This window comes from Monodelphis domestica, chromosome 4 (assembly GCF_027887165.1).
Source record: "Monodelphis domestica isolate mMonDom1 chromosome 4, mMonDom1.pri, whole genome shotgun sequence".
NCBI classification, from domain to species: Eukaryota; Metazoa; Chordata; class Mammalia; order Didelphimorphia; family Didelphidae; genus Monodelphis; species Monodelphis domestica.
Window position 1 is genome coordinate 240,902,375 of NC_077230.1, and position 19,644 is coordinate 240,922,018.

The following is a 19,644-nucleotide window of genomic DNA, read 5'->3' on the forward strand; positions in this document are numbered from 1 at the left end:
GATCTTCCACAGCTGCCAGTAGAAACTGAAGCTGACGGTGAAGGTGAAGATGTGGAGGCTAAAGGTAGTTACCCTTGTCGTCCTCTACTCCTTTCTGCCAGCTGCCAGGTCAGAACCCTACTCTGTCACAGTTGCAGCCCTTGCCCTGGGATCCCAGTCAGCTGGATTCTTACTGTGGGTCTCAGTTCAATAGGAGGAGGAGGGGTATTGGAAATTTCCTTGCCCTCTGAAGGCTTCTTATCTGCACTATTGCTAGACAGTATTAAGCCAGTGGAGCTGATCTGTAGAGCTGAATGTATCCTGAGGCCAAAACCTCTAGAGACATAAGCCCAAGATGGTGGATGAAGGCTGAGACCAGGCTGCCCTCCTCTCTGCCCCTCTCCTCCAGCTGCCTCCCTGCCAACTGTGGTCAGAGCCCTGAGCCTCCAGTAGCTGTGGGAGCAAGGCACTCCCTTTGAACTGGAGCCCTCACCCCAGATCCCAGCAACTAACAAGAGCCTCAGCACTTTAAGTGGGGTAAGGGTCCTGGGACCTTTCTTCTTTCTTTTCCTTAAACCCAAGAATTCAACCGTCTCTGCATACCTTTTAAGTCGAATCAAGCAGAAGGTCTCCTAGGCTCTCTCCTGTTGTTGTATTTGAGTTTGTGTCCCCCTCAAAGTACTTTGTTTTTGATTGGTGTGGAAGGGTTTTCACAGAGGACTCAACTTTTGCTTCTAAATCTCCATCTTGACATGTATCTACTTATCTGGTTACTTTACTACCTCAGTTCTGCTTATTTATTTCTGAACACAAGAGGCTATGTATTTTGTTATTATCTTTCTTCATAGATATTGTTTCTTCTCATTACTGGTCCTCTCCACTGATGTTCTTTTTCCTTTTACATGTTGCTTTTGGGATGATCTGACTAGGGAGAAACATGGGGATAGTTTCCCCCTACCTTCATTATGAGTTTAAACCCCTTTTGATCAGATCAGATAACTAATAATAATTCATTATAAATTCATAAATATTTCCCAGTGCTATTTTTTTTGCTCTGATCATATCCCTCCATAATCTCCAATGGTTCTCTGTCACCTTTAAAATAAAATATAATCTCTGTTTGGTATCTCAAGTACTTCACAAACTAACCCTTTTCTACTTTTCTAGTCTTTCTTGACATTATCTCCTTTGACATACTTTATAGTCTCCATGCCTGTGCCCTGGTGTCCCCCATGTTTGCCATGTTCTTCCTCTTTCCTGCCACCTTCTAGGATCCTTGACTTCTTTCAAGATTCTTCCTAAATGCAATCTTCTACAGGTATTACTAGGTACTCTCTCCTGCTAATGTTTCCTTTCTCTCTGATGTTAGTTTCCATCTGACATCTAAAGAGTTTTCAGGGAAGATTAGCACCTCTGGTGCTTGCTGAGCTATTTTCAGTGCTGCTTATCTACCTTTGACTGTCCACCTGGCACCTAACCTTCACCTGCAGCTCCAAGAAACTATAGCATTTGTAGCAGCCATACCCCAGAAAAACTACCTCAGCATACAGGTAAACCAGGTTGAGGATAACTGGCAGGCCTCAAGCCCATCAGTGAGTTACAGGATATCTACCCCAAGCATGTGAAGATTTCCCCTTGTGGAATGAGCATATGGGAACAATTTTTTCCAACAGCCATGAAAGGCATGTGAAGCAGGCTCTGTGAAACACTTTGACCTTCTTTAGACATAGAAGTCATCCAAGTATCATGCACTGCACTCACCAGTTGAGAGCTATCACCAGTTGAGAGACTTTTGTCTTGCCACTGCTTTTCTGTGACCCTAGAAAATGGAGTAAGGTTGATGACTATGTGCAACTCTGCCTCACTTAAATCCATCACTCTATGATGTCCTTGGTGGTCCTCTTCAAAAAAAGAAGGCTGAACAACACCTATCAATTCTGTATCCATTTTGAATTAATCAAATCAATCTCTTTATATGCTTATTGTCTGTGCCATTCATTGATGTGTAAGGTCCTTGGGGATAAGGATGGTTTTTCCTTTAGTATATTATCTAGAATATAACAACTTAATAAATGCTTAATGTTTAATCACTTCTTTTTTGATAACTTACCCTTTATATAGGATTATGTTTCCCATTCTTACTTTTGCCTTGATCCTAAAAGACTTATCCAGGGTATGAAAGAATAGAGGTGAAAGTGATCTTATAGGTCATCTAGTCCGTCTTCTTACCCCAAGAATAAATCCTTACTACAATAACAGTAGCAATAATAAACATTCACATTTATATAGCACTTAAAGATACAAAGTATTTTACTTAAAGCAACTCTAATGTAGTTCGTGTGAATTTTATCATCTCCATTATAAAAATGCACTGGCATCCCTGTCAGATTGTCATTCAGTCCATTTAAGTAGTCCCAGTGATAGAGAACTCATCTCCTCCTGAGTTAGTTCATTCTATTCTTGAACAGCTCTAATTGTTAGAAAATTCTTCCTTATTTTCTGCAGAAATCTGTCTCCCTATGTCTTCTATCCATTAGATAGAAGTTCTCATCTCTGAAGCAAAACAGAATAAATTGAATCCCGCCTCCGCATGACAGGTCTTCAAATATTTAAAGACAGAGATCATGTCTCCCCTAAGTAGTTTCTTTACCAGGCTAAACATACCCAGTTTCTCTAACCTATCTTTCATTGTCATCATCATCATCATCATCATCATTAACATATATTCTATATAGAGACAGAATTAGATAGAGATAAATAAATGGTTAAGAGATAGATAGATGAATGGATAGGTAGGTATGTAGGTAGGTAGATAGATAATGCTTTAACATTTGCAAAGGACTTCATACCAGTGATTAGACTTGTTTCCAAATCTTTCTCTATTTTAGTCATTTTATCTTGGATATTTCATCAATTGGCAATATGCTCCTCAAAAATTATTTCTTGACACCTCTCTAGATTTTTTGCAGAGGTGGAAATGTAAGACTTTTTTTTTTTTGATGTGTTGGTAAGTTCTGTCCAAGTGATTTTCCCCCCTCTCTTTGTTATTCTTTAAGAAGTGGACTTGGGGAAATGTGAGTTACATAAAAACAGAAGATTAAAATATTGATATTTTAAATTATGCCTTATATTGGATATATTATCCAGATTAGCTTCATAGGAAAATAGATTTTGAACTAAACATAATAATAGAAACCACTGAGTCTTTTATAGGTAAGTGGCCTAGTGGATAGAGTGTTGGGTCTGGAGTCAGGAAGACTTGAGCTCAAATTCACCATCAGAAACTTATTAGCTGTGTGATCCTCTCTAAAACCTCAGTTTTGTCATTTGCAAAATGAGGATCATAATAGCACCTACCTCCCAGGGTTGTTGTGAGAATCTTGTAAAGTGCTTAACATATAGTAGGTACTGAATAAATACCTTTCCCTTTCCCTTTCTTCCCTTTTCAAATAAGGAAAAATTAAGGACAAAGAAGTTATGTTACTTGTCCAGAGCCACACAGGGCAAGTCCAAGGAGGATATGAACTCAAGTCTTTCTGACCCCAAAGACAGTGCCATCCATTATACCATGTTGATTCTCACCATACTGTGCTTCCCTCCAAAAAGGGCAAAATACTACAACACTCCATGGTGGGTTGTTGTTTTTATTACAAAAGCAAGTTCTCTGATTCTCTCCAAGTTCATTCAAACTGAATATACCCTGACTCAGCATGTCAACTCTTCTAGATCCCTGAAAATCTCTTGGAATCTCCCTGGTATTTTCCCAGATTGCTTGGATCTTGAGAAGACAAATTCAAAGCCTAGAGCAATGAAGACATGGGGGGGGGAGCTAGAGCACCCCAGTCACCTCTCAAAGATTGGAAATAAAGAGAACTGAAAAACAGAAACATGAAATTCCTAATCTAGATACGCATATCTGTTTGCTAGATGATGCTTTCTTTGATGGGGTGGGGCAGGAGAGGAAAGGACTGAGACACTTATAAATAAATTCTATTAATTTTTTTAAAAAGGAATTAAGCAAACATTTCCTCTTCCTCTGCCTTTGACAGAACTAACTTGCAACCATTTAAAAAAGTGAGATCCAAATATCCAGGAGGGTTCCCACTGTGGTGGCTTTTTTTAGGTTCATTGAACCTGTGATATAATTTTACCTAGAGAGAAGAATAATACTAAAGAGATCAAGTGACTTGCCCCCATATCACATAGTGGATCTCCAGACTCCTAGTACATAGTTGTATCCTATACCTGGCCAATTTCATCTATAGTGGATTTTCTACTGGGGTTCATGGTATATTATTTGCTTTCACACACCCACATATTACAATTAATCAGTTGATGTAGCACAGAGCAAGTTATAGAGCTGGGAAGCAGAGCTATGTGACTGATACTCTTCCAAGGTGACAGGGGCTGGCTACAAAGTGATGTCAAGCAGGAACTCTAGCTAGAATGAATGCTAATCTCTCTGTCTTGAGATTTCAGGAGGGAAGTGGAATGGTTCAATGAAAACAGTATATTCCAAAGGCCAAGCAAGTGGCTCAAGAAGGCTCTACAGAGTACTAAAGTGATGGTGAACCTTTTGGAGACAGTGTCATGCCCCTCCCCCCATTACCCCATGCTGGAGAAGGAAAAAGTGTTCCCTTTGGGCTGCTGGAAGTAGGGGCAGGTGAAGTGAGGAATGTCCTCAGCTAGAGAGGGTGAGGGGAGTGGCCTGAGCACTGTTTCCCTCCAGCTCTGCTGCCTTCAAGTCACTCACCTTAACCTCTGTGTGCTTCCATTGGGCTGCTGACTGAAGAGACAGGTGATGTGAAAAAATATTGTCAGGCAGAGTAGAGAGGAGGAAGGGAGCAGCTCCATCATCTGTGGCCCTCTGCCTTTCTAGTAACAGACTTGGGGTGGTGGCTGAATGCCCACAGAGAACACTCTGAGTGCCATCTTTGGTATCCATGCCATAGGTTCACCATCACTGATTTAGAGCCTGGTCAAATATCAAAAGCATCAGGTCATCCACTTTATCTCAGAACATCTACAGTCTTCCTGACTTTTTATCTTCTCAAAAGACTTCAATGATTCTGGAAGAGAGAATGAGACTGATAACTTTGTGTAACTTTGCCTCACTTAAATCCAACTTATTCCCAAGTCAGGTGTCTTCTTCAAAAACTAAGGACTAACAAACATACAATAAGACATCAGGCTGTACAGAGAACTAGTACTCTGATCCTTTTTCAGTTATATAGGAAAAAATAATATCAGATTTAGGATATTTAATTAAGTGCTAAAAATTGAAGATAAATTAATTAAACTGTAACTCGAAAAACCTTCTTCCACAAACATTTCCTAAAACAGGGTAGTCTAGGCAGCATTAATTGTTACAATTAATTAGGCATTAAACTGATAATGGCTACAGCTGCTAACAATTAACAGCTAATTGCATCAAGCACTTTAACCATTTCAGAAAAGTAAAAGAAATTGGGAGGAAAGAGGGAGGGGATTGGAGAGGAAGAAAAGAGGAAGAAAAGCATCTGCCTTATAAACAAATGAGTTGCAGTAAAGTCTTACTCCTCCAGAATCCTGGAAGAAGTTTAATGTATTATATCAATCTGAGTAATGGTTACTTTTTCCACTAAAGCTGACTTGTATAAAATCTGGATGCAGTTTATAACCTGAGTTATTTTATTGTATACACACACAAATAAAGGGGTTTCACTGAGGTCTGCAATGGGTGACCTATAGAATGACATCAGCTCCCGTCCTAATGTTGAGCTGACTCCAAAAGACCTAATGAGTTTGGGTCAATTATTTTTCTTCTCAAGGGTTTCCAGAATAATGCCAATATTTGCTATTTTATTGATGCTTTTATTTTTAAATATCCTTTAGCTATCCTGTCTTATTATATTCCCAATAGGAACAAAGAGAATGATGATCCTCCATTTTTAAGACAAACTTAAATTCAGATAGGGCTTCATAATGTCTTGCTATTGGCTCCCCAAATGCCAGTCATATAGACTCCCAGCCCCCTGCCTTTGTATTCTCAATACTATGCTAGATCCTTAAGGCATTTGCCTTCCACACTTGCAAACATATGCATGTACTCATGCACACATACATCTTTAGTTCCATCATACCAGGGATAGTGCAGTTATTAGTAGAGTTCCTCATCAGAGACTGGATTTATGGGAAATGTAGTTTTACCAATCTGAAGTAGGAACTAAGGGCTCATGAGAAGCAGAAGCCTTGAGGAAAATAAGTAGCCCAGAAACTTTTGTTCTAGGACAGGAGAGATGGTTAGAGCAATGATAGGGAACCTTTCAGAGACCATGTGCCATGTTCCCCCCAGACTGAGGGCACACCTCCCCTTCCCCCACACAGGGGAGGGAGAAAGTGTTCCCATTGGACTGCTGGGCAGAGGAGAAGGTGATAAAAAAAATGTCATCAGGCATGGTGGAGAGGGGGAAGGGAGAAGCTCTTCTGGAGTCCCTCTGCCTTTCTAGTAACAAACTCTGGTGGGGAATTGGCACATGTGCCCACAAGCATGTGTGCTATAGGTTTGCCATCACAGGACTAGAAAATGCATGCCATTGGTAAGCTAATAAGAAGGAAAGATACTACCAACATGAAATGAAAATAAATATGAGAAGTTAGATACTTGTCTGGATCCTGAACCCTTTTAAAGAGTGACCTACTTGCACAGAATTATGTTTGCCTTAATGTACCTGTTTGACCTTTCTTGGATATGGTGAAGTTATCCCCTCTCCATTTTCTTTGAAGTCTCATCACATGCTGGCCAACTGGAAAACTATTCTCAAGAATTTCTTTCTCTATTTAAATCTCTTAATTCTGAAGTTTTGTTTCATTCTGACTGTTTGCTATGAAGAAACCCATATAAAGAAGGAAACCATCAAAGGAGAACCTGAAATAAATTGCCTTAGGCTTAACCACAAGCTTTTATTGAAACTTTCCCTCTCTGGAGAAACAAAAGGAGCCTTCATTAGACTTGGGTTTGAGGCAATGTAGCTACTAGCATAAAGCAACTAGGGTTTTGCCCCAGAAACAAGCTTCCTAGGTGATGCCATGGGGGCAGAGAGGAATGATTCCACTGTCCTTCCCTCCCCCCTCCCAGGACCAGATACCTGATGCTAGACCTTGGCACACTCTACCCTGTATCTGTGACCTATGTCCATCATGCCCATCTTCTAAGAATCCTTTACACTGGAATGGAATAGATTACATGCAACCCTATTCACCCACCCCCTGATCAAGTCCCCTGGCCTGGGAACCAATGCATTCCATATGTGATTTCTGGGTTCAGCCTGGGTTTAGAGGGATCAGCAGAGAAGGTAGCTGGCTGCTAGTAGAACTGCCATTGCCTTTCCCTTAGTACTCCTTATAATAAACTCACCCAAAACCTTCTGCTAGTCACATACTCTGCCCTGCATGTCCACTGTGACTTTTAAGAACCTTCCTCTATTGTGAAATAGAAGAAATTGGGTCACTTGGCTAAGAGTCAAAGAAGGATCTGAATTAGAATTTCTAGCTCTGCCATTTATTTACTTGTGTGGCATGAAATAAGTTGATTCACCTCTCTGGGCTTTAGCATCTTCTTTGAAAAATGTATGTATATGGTTTGGGGGTGGGGGACACTATATGAGAGAAGGGGAGGAGGGAAGGAGTGATCATTTATTTAAGACCTACTAAATGCCAAGCACTGTACTAAGCACTTTACATCATTTCCTCATTTGATCTTTACAACAATTCTGGGAGGTAGCTGCTATTATAATCATTATTTTACAGGTGGAGGAAACTGAATCAAATAGAGAGTAAGTGATTTGCCTGCAGCCAAAGTGTCTGAGGCCTGATGTGAACCCAAATATTCCTTACTCCTAGTCCAGTGCCATGACCTCCAAGATTTTTTCTTGTGCTAAGTCTATGATCTCTATGATACCCAATTTCCTCTCAGATTTAATCAAATCTTCTGATGATCAGTGAAACCCAAGTATTCTCCTATAGACTCCTCATCTCTTGACACTGTCCAAAACTGACTTCTCCTCTCACACTGCCTGACACACAGGACCAGCAGGAAAAAGGGGGTACAGTCCCTCATATAGTCGCCTGATAACTTCAAATCTTCTATCTCCTCCCAGGACTGAGCCACTCTCTCTCTATCTTAAAAGATCACTCATCTCTGTTGCTGTCATCTCTACTAGTCAAGTCATTTCCCTTCCTTTTCCAGAAAGTTCAATATCTGACTCAAAGGTTTCTTCTTAACCTCACTCCCAGCTTCCACCTCTGAATATCTTAGCTTCCCAATTCTGCAGCCTTTTTATTTACATTCACTGTGTCAAATCTACTTTCACCACACCCAGGACTGGTCATCTCTTAATACTTCTTTACACAACTCCTTTCTTCCTCCCAATCTCCTCAGCTAAATTCGGCCCAAAATTTTTAGTTATGGCTTTTTTGTAAATTTAAAGGAGGGTTAACACATTCTCTGGGCTACATGAGGCAACATCATAAACTAAGGATATTTGTCTATAGTGCCCTTCATTTTCTCTTTCTTTTTCTTCCTCTTTTTTTAGGGATTCTCTCACCCAAACACAGAAGCCTGGAACTCCTTTTTCCCAAGTTCCTTTGACAAAGAAAAGCTTCCCATTAAACAGTTTCTTACCAGTGTGTTAGGAACTGACAAATAATGCTGGGATATGCCATATTGTTTTTCAAAGGATTATAGAGAGTAGCTAAAGGAGTGTGAAGTACTAATGTTGAAATAGGGAACACCTTCTATGAGCCACAGGTTAGGATAATTTAGAATGGGGAAGGGTCTTCTCCTCACCCAGTAAAATTCACTCCAGATTAGGCTGTCCCTGCTTATGAATCCACAAATGATACATATGCATGTGTGTAAATACATATATATACATATACACATGCAGGAATACAGACATGCCATTGCATGTGTGTAGCATATACGTTTACTCTGCAATATGCTTGTAAAACCTCCCTTCCATCTCTCTATTTCTCCCACTCATGATTTTTCTCCAGAACATTTCCTAGCAGCCAAATACAGCTATTGCTAATGAATATTAATGACTTTAACATCTTGTGGTGATGAGACCCTACACTTTCCTTCTCTTTTGGTTGCTAGGGAACTGCAAGAGGCAGCCCGAGGCTTTGGGACCCAGACCCATTAACTGCAGGGCACAGCTAAATCCCAAATCAGAAGTACTCAATTAATTGAAGGTGTGTAAATTGAGGATGCATAAAGGGGGAGGGTCTGAGAAGGGGAGGAGGGGGAATATGGTAAATCCTGCCAAATACATGAGAAATAATTAATAGATTGAAGAAGTCAGGGGGCCGTACAATGGGGAATAGGGCACAGCTACACCACAGGCTGCTCCTACCTCCCCAATCCAACTTGGCTTTTGATGCCAGCACCCCCTCCTGACCATCCCTACTGCAGTCAGAGAGGAGCAGCCGCCTGGTTGTCCCAGAGTCATAGAATGGGCCTGCCTGCAGCTCCAGTGAAGAATTGACAGAGTGAGTGTGATATTTAGATGTAATTGCCCATAAACTGTGAACATCATCTCCCATCATTCCGATTCTCATTTTGGATGCAAATAAGCTGGCGGATGAGCCTGGCACCAGCTCGATTTCCATGCTGCACCTAACTGTGCTAGTGACTTTGCTTCATCTTCCCTCACCTTCTCTCACCTTCTCTGTCTCCTCTTTTCTCTTTTTTTTTTGCTTTTTTTCTTCCCTCTTTCCTTTTTCTTTCTCCATCCTACTCTCCTTTTTCTCCATTTCTTTCTACTTCCTTTACCTCCCTTCCCCTCTCCATTCTTATCCCCTCTCAATATTCTTACCCCTTGTCTCCCTACCTCCCCCTTCTGTGCTCCTTTCCCCTCCTTGGTTCCCGTTCTTCCATTCTCCTCTTCCTTGTACCCACCATTCCCTTCTCCTCAACCTTATTCCTTCATTTTCCTACCTTTCCAAGCCCTCTACTCTTCCTTCTCATTCTGTCCTTTCCTTCTACCTCTTTCCCTGCAAACTTTCTACCCAGAGCCAAAACAATTGTTGATGCTTTGAGAAAACAGCCCCCCAAAACACTTTTCGGTCCATTTCACCAACAATGCCAAAATAACAGAAGAACTAATTAAGATAGAATGAATTAATCCCCTTATACAATGGCCCAAGGGAGGAAACCCCAGGGTAAAATGAAGTCACCTTTGGGGAGACCAATACCTGATGAAGGGAATCTAAGCTGGGGAGGACCTCACCTGTTGTGTGACTGTACTATATAGAAGCTCCCCAATTTAACTAATTATCCTTGTTAACTAGGTGTTAATCGGTTGTTTCTATACTGCCAAAGGAGTGAAAGGGCTGTCAAAATGTAAATGTAGTAAGTTTTTAAATTATTCAGTCTTTTAAAATGATTACTTGAATTGGCTGCATTCTCTAGATTTCAGTACCCTGGGAAAAGCCCTGATTGTCCCCTAGTTATCTAGTTAGAGCAATATTTCTCCCACTCCTTGATTTTCCCCTCCCTTTCTAATTCCTCTTTCTAATAATGGTTCCTCTCCCTTTTCTTCTCTCACAGCTTCCTTCTCACTCCTTTTCTCTTTTCCTCCTTCTTCTCTCTTCCCTTCACTACCTTCTTTATTTTCTCTCCTTTCCCCTTCTCCTCCTCCCACTGCCATCCTCTTGGTCTGGGTATTGAAATACCTAGGTCATTTTAACTAATTAATTTCTAAACCCTCTTCTAACAATGAAACCCTGGCGGATAGGTCACAACTATCTGAGTTGTTAAAATAGAATCTCCCAAAACCTTTACCGCAGAAACAGAGAAAGATCCCATAGCAAAAAAATGAGAGCTGACTTAGACAAAGAGATTATGGGATCATAGACTTTCCCAAAGAATTCAGGAGTGGACAAACTAGAAATCCTTGGGACTGGACCTAGACACAAAGAAATGCACCAATTTCATTTGAGCAACCCTATGTACTTCCACTCTGCCCTAAGTGTCACGGAAACTCCAAAGTGTACATCATGGTGTTCTGGACAGTGCAACCAAGTAAGTTTCCATTTAAAAGGTCTGAACCAGTGATGTCCAAAGAGTAGCCCTGCCATGATAACAGAGACTAGGCCAAGTAAGTCATCTGTATTAACTACAAACAACAGCATGAGACAGCAAGCATTACCCAGACAAGATTAAAGACTGCTCTGGCTCCCTCTACTTATTTCCTTTTGATGTCTCAGAGATCAGAGATTAGAATTGAAGGTTGTCTGTCTGCTATGCCAGACAATTCAGTCAATTCAGCGAATCACAATTCAATGAATCATTCTAACACTGTGAAGAGAAAATAGCCAGGTGATTGAATTTTTCCCTTTTCAAACCTTTGTTTGGGCATTGTGGAGAAACAGCCATGATGTCAGACTAATCTTGGGGAAAGAAAGAAAGAAAGAAAGAAAGAAAGAAAGAAAGAAAGAAAGAAAGAAAGAAAGAAAGAAAGAAAGAAAGAAAGAAAGAAAGAAAGAAAGAAAGAAAGAAAGAGAACTTGAGAGAGTTTCTTCAGAGCTCTCCTCCCTGTCCCTCCCTTCCTCCCCACTTACCCAAGCCACCTTAGGCAGGAGAACATTTGCTCTCTGTATTCATGTAAAAAGGCCATTCTGGGAGTCAGGAGACAGGGATAACTTTCTGATGAATGAGTGATGAGCTCTAGACTCCCTTAACACAGAAGAGACTAGAAGATGTTGGGTAGAAGTGTTAGTATATTGGAATAAGAAAGAAGTGGGTTCAAATCCTACCTCTATCACTTACATGTGACCTTGGGCAAAGTCATATAACTTCTCTTAATCATCTCTGAAATGGGTCTAATAATAATAACTATCTCACAGAGGGATTCTAAGAATCAAATTAAATGCTTCTTGGTGCTTCCATGTTTTTACAGAGAAAGAAATGATAAATAGAAATAAGTAAAACATATGTATTTATGTATATATAGTCAAATGATGCCTTCTCTAATAGGGGAAAGGGAGGGAAGGAATTTCCTGGATATTTTAAAATAACAAATAAATAAAGTTTAATTGTTAAAAAATGTCACTTGATGCAGGAATAGGCATGTTTGTCATCACAGGACAAAAAATTCAAATCTTTGTTCTTCTATTCAGTTTCTATATGATCTTTTCTCAGTCATCTTTCAATCTCTTTGTGTGAACTACCACCCAGACTTCCATAATCCATTACTTCAGCACCTGAGGGAGTTAATCCACTCTGCTTTGATACTCCTGGGGGAGGGGAGTGAGCATCTTAATTATTCACCAAGTCCAATATATTCACTCAACTCTAGATTAGAGAATGTTTTACTTCTCACCCAACAGTACAGTCTAATCATCTTTCCATTTGTCTGAGCAAATCAACCCTCAGTCCCTCCACCACTTGCTCTGGTCACAGTAACCAAACCAGTATCATTGCTTTTGGAAAGGGCATAGAACTGTCTGATCTATGGATCCATTCATCATTCCTGAAATTTCCTAGAATGAAGTTCCCTTCTCTCTATAGATATTGTAAGATATATGTAGGTATAGCTAGTAAAATCTGAAGCCAGATTTGAACTTAGAGAGATGTCTTCCTTACAAACAGCAAGATACCTAGCTGCCCCACCTACATAAGTTCAGAGACTATCTATGTAGCTGCCCTACACAGGCTAGGAATCAGGAAGATTCATCTTCATGAGTTCAAATCCACCCTCAAACACTTAACTTAGTGGGTGATACCAGAGAAGTCACTTAATCCTGTTTGCCTCCATTTCTTCATTTCTAAAATGAGCTAGAGAAGGAAATAGCAAACCATTTCAGTAATTCTGCCAAGAAAATCCCAAATATTGTGGGATTCAACTGAAAAATGATTGAACATACCATAAGAAATGATGAATAGGAAGAAAAAATTTGGAAAGACCTAACTGAACTGATACAAAATGAAGTGAACAGAACCACAGTAACACTGTATACAGTAAGAGAAATATTGTCCAATGATCAGCTATGAAGGACTAAATTACAATTAGCAAAGCAAGATTCCAAGACAAACCCAGGGTGTTTAGGATGAAATAGTGCTATCCACAGGCAAAGAAGAAACTGTTGGAGTCTGACTGCAGATCAAAGCATGTCATTTTTCACTTTATTTTCTTCATGAGTTTTTTATTGTATGTGTGATATGTGTTTTCTTTCACAATATGAGGTATATGGAAATATGTATTGCATGATAGCATTTGTATAACCTGTATCAGACTATTTATCACCTTCCGGGGCAGATGTGAGGGAAGGGGGAAGAAAGAATCTGAATCACAGTGTCAGAAAACAAGTATTAAAAATTGTTTCTACATATAGCTGAAAAAAATTTTAAGTTAATTTAAAAGAAAAAAGAAAATGACTGAACAACAACAAAATAAGACAGTCAAATCACTTACCTCTCTGAACTTCAGTTTCTTCATTTGTAAAATGAGGTCCCTCAACTAGATGATTTCTATACTCCCTTCATATTCTAAATCTAAGATCCTATCTACAATCCTAGTACATCTAAGACATTTTGCAAACCTCAAAATGCTATACAAATGTCAGCAATTAATATTATTGTATGGTGGGTGCGGCATTTCCAGGGCTCAACTGGGACACTCCAAGGGCAATCCTATCACTCATTAATTTTATGGTGGACCTTAATCTCACACCCCTGAATACTATGCGAATTTAATAAGGGGTGCTATTTTAATGTGTGTATAATATGCCATTTGTCACTGTTGTTTAATGCAATTTAACACAATATTTGTCTGATTGGCATATGTTATTTCACACAACTGAGAATTGGCTGTACAGGGATCCTTTACTTTGGAAATGAGAAGATTGATTACAGTTATTATACTAATGGCTATAAAAAATGAATTTCATGAGGAAAGCTGTTTTAAAGCCACACACCGGCTTGCTTTATATATTTCCTAGTACTTAGAAAACAATGCTCTGAGCACTTAGTGCCAATCAGAGAGTTACAGTGAGCTGGCAAACAGCATCTGCACAGTCAAGAAGAGTATTGCCAGGAGAAGCCACAATTAAAAAAAAAAACAAAAAAAACCTTTTACCCTGGATTGTCATTACCACAAGTGTATTTTCCAGGAAAGACAATGTTTTCCCAGTTCTGTTATCCTCACAAACAGAATGCTGCAGGAAGCAATTTTGCACACAGCCACAAGGGGGTTGCTCTGCCTTCACGAAAAAAATCATGGATGGAAAGGCTATGGAAACATCTGGCTATGGAAATAGTGCCAAGGACACAGTTGATCTTAGTCATAATGGTTGTAAAGAATATGTCAATTAAAAAAATAATAATTTAAATATTTTGTTATATGTAGAAGAAATATTCTTTTTGGCATATGAGACTATAGGACCTAGGTTCTTTTGAAATCTTTTTTATTGGTTGAATGCATATTTTTATAGAGAAATCTGGCTAACCAGCCAAAAAAAATACCCTACCCACCCGCCCACCCAACAGCAAACAGAATTGCTTGACTTAGCCAATTGATTGCTACTGTTTTTCACCTTGATTTTCCATTATGGTTTACGTTTTCTGTGTGATTCTGTATTTGAAGACAGGGCAATTACAAAATCACAGCATCTCAGAGTTGAAGGGACTTTGGTATACTCTAGTCTAATTTCTTCCTGAGTGGTAATTCTCTCTATAAATCTTTTATTTTTTAAATCCTTACCTTCCATCTTGGAATCAATATTGCATATTGGTTCTAAGGCAGAATAGCAGTAAGGGTTAGGCAATGGGGGTTAAATGACTTGCTCAGGGTCACACAGCTAAGAAGGCTCTGAGATCAGATCTGAACCTGGGAACTCCTTTCTCTAGACCTGGCTCTCAATCTACTGAGCAACCCAGTGGCTTCCCACTCCCTACCACTTTTACAACAGGCCTTCTACCCTTCACTTGAAGAACTCTGGTGAAGTTCAAGTTTCTACCTCCCAAGGTTGTACTTTTAAAAATTCATAATATTAAGAAGTTCTTAGTTTTGTCAAACCTATGCCTTCTTTTCTGAAACATTGACCCATTGTCCCTAATGTTATTACCTGGAGCTAAGTAGAATAAGTCTAGTCCTTCTGCCTTCTAATAATTGAAAATATCTTTCATATTCTCTTAAATTTATTTTTATCTAGGTTAACCATCCCCATTTCTTCTACCATTCCTCATATAGCAGAGTAGCCAGACCTTTTGCCATTGTGATCATTCCAATTTGACTTTGAACCTACTTATGCCTATGTTCTGTCTAAAATGTACCACCTAGAAATGAATAGGAGACAGCTAGATGGCTCAGTGGATTGAGAGCCAGGCCTAGAAATAGGAGGTCCTGGGTTCAAATTTGGCCTCAGATACTTCCTAACAGCATGACCCTGGGCAAGTCACTTAACCTCATTGCCTAGTCCTTACTGCCATACTATCAGAATCAGAACTTATTCTAAGACAGAAGGTAAAGTTTTTTTCAAAAAAGAAATGAATAGAGACCAGTGTTTTGAGTTCTTCCCTACTCTAAACAAGGTTAAAATAAAACAAAACAAAACTCTTTACCCCTTCACATTGTTCTTCTCAAGCTAGCATTCTGTGGGCCCTATTCATAGCCAAACTTTACAAAAATGTTTTTTCCTTGTTATTTCTATCTCCTACCACTCCTCAATCCATCTTCTGTCTGAGATCATTCATAACACCATACTAAAACTTCTTCCTCCCAAGACACCAGCATTGTCACTATTGCCAGATCAATGGTCTTTCCTTAGTTCTCATCCTGCTTTCTGCAGCAATCAACCAACACCCACCTGAACCTCTCTTCTCCTTCCTTTATTCCTTCTCCATTGGCTCTGTAGTTCCTGCTCCCAGAGATTCTGGACCCAAATTCCTTCCCTAATGCTTAATACTTTCATGACCTTGGACAAGTTACTTCCATGGGCCTCAGTTTTCTCACCTACAAAATAAAGGAGTTGGACTAAGTTGTCTCTGAGGTTCCCTGTAATCTATGTATACAATCCTCTGATATTCCTATTTCCCAGTACTCTTTATTGGTTCCTTTTCCTTCTTCTTTACATATTATAGATGTACTCCAAGGTTCTCTTCCACATCATCCTCTTCTTCCTTTGCAACCTCATCCACTACCATAATTTTACTCATTGTCTCTATGGCAAAAAACTTCCAAATGTATATTTGTAAATGTACATTGTATCCCCTGACCTGGCCCTCTCTCATAATGCTGTAGTTCCAGTTTTCCAAGTGCTTAATCTCAAAATGTTCAGAATTGAACTCATTGTAAACCTTCCCATTATCTTAACTTGCTTGTAACTGTTGATAACACTATGATCATCCTAGTCATCCAGACTTGAAATTCAGAATCAGTAACAGTTAGCAAGCATATGTTGAACATTTATTATTTGTTAGGCCAGACACTAAGTATTAGACATACAAAGAAAGGAGAAAAAACAATTTCCACCCTCAAAAAGTTTACATTCCAATGGAAGGGATAACATATTAAAAAACCTAAGCGCATATAAGAGAATATACATAATTTATCTAAGGGAGGAAAGTGTTAGCAGCTGGGGACAGTAGGAAAGCACTCCCTGAAGGTGGGATTTAAGTTTAATCTCAAAGGGAGCCAGAGAAACTAAGGGGCAAAGATGAGATGGAAGAATATTCATTCATGGAGAATAGCCAACATAAAGACATCTAGAGATAGATGATGGAATGTTATATTTAATGACCAACATTTGTCATGGAAAAAAAAGTAAAGTATAAGCAAAATGGAAAGCTGGGAAAGGATTTTTTCTCTCCATTGAGCTCCATATACAATCAATAATCAAGGCTATCAATTCCACCTCTGCAATATTTCTGGTATCCATTCCATGTTTATCCATTCTCACTGCCCCCACTCAGAGCTATGACTGGTAGTGGTAGCTGTCCTTCCTGCTAGAAGAGGACAAAATGACATCACTGGTGATTTCTTTTCACTCACACATACATTGAATTTAAGTAAGGTAGAGTTGCACAAAGTCATTGGCCTCACTCTCTCTTCCACAGTCACTGAAGTCCAATGGCAAAACAAGTCAAGAAGACTAATGATAGCTCAAGATGCAGTGGATGGCCTTGGCTTCTTCTATTTCTAACCAGATTCTAAGCACTTCACAGCTCCTTCTTCTACCACCTCATTGGCCATTGGAATAAACTGTTCATCTGCCTGTTCCAGGGGACAAGTCTTCAGATGACTGGGGTAGACGCCCCTCCCTCAATTCATTGACAGGTTTGTGAGACCCTCAACCTGGTTTAACCCACCTACCAAGACGTTTTACCAGGGTGTTTCCACTCTGCATACTATAGCTTCTTGGAGCCACCAGTAAGAGCTGGGTGGCAGGAGGATACCCAAAGAGGAAAGCAACCTTGTAAAGGGCTCAGCAGGCCCTCCCACCAAAGATACTAGTCTTCCCTGAACAACCTGTATGCTCCAGAAATATAATTAGAAGTTTTGCACCCCCCCCCAGCCAAACAGCATGAAAGGCACCTTCAGTTTGGGGAGGAGGGCAGAGCACCCCATTGAAGTGATACAGAGGTCTCAAGACAAGAGACTGCCATTAGGAATGGGTCACAGTAATGGTAGAAAAGGACCCTGAAAGAGGGAGGAGGAGAGTATTGCCTCAACGTGATAAAGGGCTAGAAGTATTGCCAGGACCTTCTAAATTTTAGCACCTTATCCCATCCTAGTTATGATTCTGCTCCCACACATTACAATTCATCTAGACTCCTGGAATTGCCCCCCTCACAGCCTTGTCCTGTTATATGCTTCTAACTGAAGCCCTGACTGCTCTTCTGACACGAGAAATGGTAACTTTGCTGCCTTAGTATTAAATGGAAGACTTATTTCAAATTCCTTCTGGCAGTTAGGAGTGGAAAAGTGTGGGGTTGCAATTTTTTTCTCCTCTCTAGATCTTAACCAGCTTCTCCAAGGCCTCATTAGATGCTGAGAGACCTCCTTAGACCCGTACTACTGATGGAAGAAAATGAGATTTACCAGAGGGTCTTTGGCATGGGGCAGAGCTCCCGCACTAAGGCAGCATTAATGAAATTCACCTTTAGAGCCCTTTAATTGTTCCTAGTAGCACTTCACTTACAATCAATGTTCACCAGCCCCAGCTGCAATTTTCTTGTTTTGAAAAATAATAGTGTGACACATGCTTCAATTAGGAGACCCAGGACCAGCCAAATTCCTCATTGCACAGGGTAGTTTTTCCACCTGAAAATACTCACCAGCCATTGGTAAACAAATGAAAGGGACATAAAAGCTGAGAGGGAGTCGCTGTAATTGAGCTGCATAATGAGAGGAAACGGAATAATAGCTTCTATTAATAATAGCACTCTAATTGGAGGTCACTCGGAGAGCACCCCAGCACACTCGACTTTTGCATTAGCTTTGTACAAAAATCACTGTCGATTTTTCCAAAGGATTAATATGAAGAATCATTTGGTTGTTTATCAGGTGTTTCAGGTTCAAGCCTGAGCGCTCTTTGACCCATGGGGGAAGTGAGAGGTTAGTTTCAGGCAAGCCCATCACGATGTCTTCCAGCCTTTTACCCACCCCTGGAGAGAAAGTTTGAGATTAGAGATAGGTAAGGAACCAATATGCCCTTCAGTTGCTCCCCCAATGGACATCTGGAGCACCAGAGCCAAACCTAGAGACCTCCACCCTGTAGAGTTCTTTCTGAAGGCCTGTAGTCTAACCAAGTTACAGTGACTGATGTATATAAAGAACTGGATGCTTGCCAGGGGGATGTTACAGAACTGGAGGGCACCAATGGGAATATGAGTCTCATCAGTGCCATTTAAAAAAAGATCCCACTGCTCTTCTCCTTTCTCACTGTAATGAGAGAAATTCATTATTGTTTAGTGAGTCAATATGAAATTCTAATAAGAGATAATTAAAAAAAATCCCATTTTCTGGAGGGCTCATTATAACACCCCGATAACTCAAGGGCATATTAAAATTGCTCATTGCCATAAATCATATTGGTATCGAAATGGATTTCCTTTGGAAAGGGAGTGGATTAGCATGATTCATATAACTATCTGAAAATGAAATTTCCAAAAGGATAATATTGAGACAATATTATTGACAGCCCCTCTGGGGAAGCTTTAAAAACTAAGCAAATTCCCTGAAGAAAAGTATAAACCATGATGGACCTTCTGGTTCCACTTTAGGCTCAGGGCTTGTTTTCCTCTACCTCCTTGGCTATCATCTCTGATTCCCTTTTGAGGTTTGCAAAGGAACAAAGGACAAAAAAGGCAAAGCAGTTCTCAAGATCACCTTGGCCTTCCCATAAAAAGAGTGCAGAGCCCAAACCAAATAACATATCTCAAAGATGCCTTCCTTCACACCACTAGTCTAGCACATGTTGAAACCAGGGGCCAAGGACCCTTAACAAAAAAAGGTTCTTCTTACTTCCTTTGAATTTTGATCTAGTCTCATTATAGAGTGAAGCTGTCTTGGGGGAGGAGGACTCAAGAAAGGAATTTTGTGGAATCTCTTACAGGACTAAAAGGCCTTGAAGGTCTGTTGATAGAAATTAATACCAAACTAAGGCTATTCTGGAGCTTTT